At 37.8% G+C, this 1,602-nt stretch overlaps 1 non-coding gene across 1 annotated transcript; it reads left to right on the top strand.

The window, feature by feature from the left end:
- Positions 1 to 305: 305 nt before the first annotated feature.
- Positions 306 to 408, top strand: LOC124888332. Its single transcript, XR_007046457.1, has one exon. It is a non-coding gene; the product is annotated as a small nucleolar RNA R71 (small nucleolar RNA).
- Positions 409 to 1,602: the final 1,194 nt, after the last annotated feature.

The raw sequence follows: 1,602 nt of genomic DNA, 5'->3' as shown, positions 1-1,602 counted from the left end.
GTGTTTTTCCACTTCTTGTGACAATTTCTAGGACTTGAGGGTCATTCTTCGGGTTAGCAATTATGTCACTCATAATTCCACTTGGCTCAAGTTGTTTATTAGCCACCATAGAGGTAGTAGAAAGGTTTTTGCAAGATTCAGTATCTCGGGTATGCCAACCCCAATTTTGTTTTGATACTTCTATCAATTGATAGGCCGCAAGATGATGGAATCTCACTATAGAGCCGCCCGTTGCATTATCCACCACTATTTTGTTTAAGGGATCAAGAGTCCTATAGAAAATATTGAGAAACATTTTTTTTAGGACCTCATGATTTGGGCATTGGGCTAGCTTTCCATTAAATCTCTCCCAAGCTTCAAACAACGGTTCTCCATTCATTTGTCGGAAGTTCACAATATCATTTTGCTTTGGAAGAATTTTTATGGTGGGAAGTATCTATCAAGAAACACCATGGTAAGATCTTCCCAAGATGTAATTAATCTTGGTGGAAGTGAGAGAAGACATAAAACCACCTCACCTGTTAGTGAGTATGGGAAAAGTCAAAGCCGGATGGATTTATCTGTAATATGGGCCATGTTAAGTGACGCACAAACTTCCACAAAGTTCTTCAAATGGAAATTTGGGTCCTCATATGATTGACCCCTATACAACCCTTTCATTTGCAACATGTGAAGCATAATGCTAGTCACATGAAATACTCCATTCCCGTTGGTTGGTGAGATGCGAATTGCCCTTGTTCTTCCTGCTTTATTTAATTAGCCTTTATCATCAAGAGGGGTATTGAAGGGGCCCATATTTCTTAGGTTATCGCTCATTGCTCCATTTACACTTTGATCACCTACAAAAGATTCAAAACAACAAATAAAGTAAATTACACTACTCTGGGTATTCCTAAGTAAGAATGACACCATACAATCGAAATCTATATTTCACTCCCCCGCAACGGTGCTATTTTGATAATGCCCAACTCACTTCTATAATTAAGGGCTGAGGCAGTAGTTGTCAAGTAACCCAATTTAAATTGGGGTCGAATGTCAAGGAGAGAATTATTGACTTCAAACCCTATGGGTGCTCAAATCACTACGAGGTTACCTGGAATGCTAACAAAAATGACACGTAAAATAAAATAGGGGGATTTGTTTGGAAACTTGTTGTACAATCTTTAGCAAATAATCAAGAGATGACACTTTCATTTTAAGCAACAATGTTGGGGGAAATCTTGGGATTATGTCTACCTAAAGGTAAAAGTATGTGGGTTAATGATGGCTTAGCATGAAATTTAGTTGTTAACTAAAGGATAGGCTAGGTCGAACGTCATTGTGGTTAATCTTCTGATAAAACCACAATTATTTCACCCATTGGATCTTTTGAGCACCTAACAAGTGTGAAATTTGTAATCACCCAAAACCTCAATCAAGAATCCTTGTCTCTAGGATGATGCTCTTGACATGATTTACACTCCTAATACACTTATTTCAAAGATTGCAAAAGGGAGAAAACCATAGGCTTAATTATCCATCATTGACTTGTCTCCCTATAACCCTCTTTCAAGGATGTTATAGTTACCTCATATTCACCTTCATCCCTCTTTTGAGGATGAT

Source organism: Capsicum annuum, chromosome 10 (assembly GCF_002878395.1).
Source record: "Capsicum annuum cultivar UCD-10X-F1 chromosome 10, UCD10Xv1.1, whole genome shotgun sequence".
NCBI lineage: Eukaryota > Viridiplantae > Streptophyta > Magnoliopsida > Solanales > Solanaceae > Capsicum > Capsicum annuum.
Note: the sequence above shows the minus strand (reverse complement) of the source record. Positions and strands in the feature narration are given on the sequence as shown.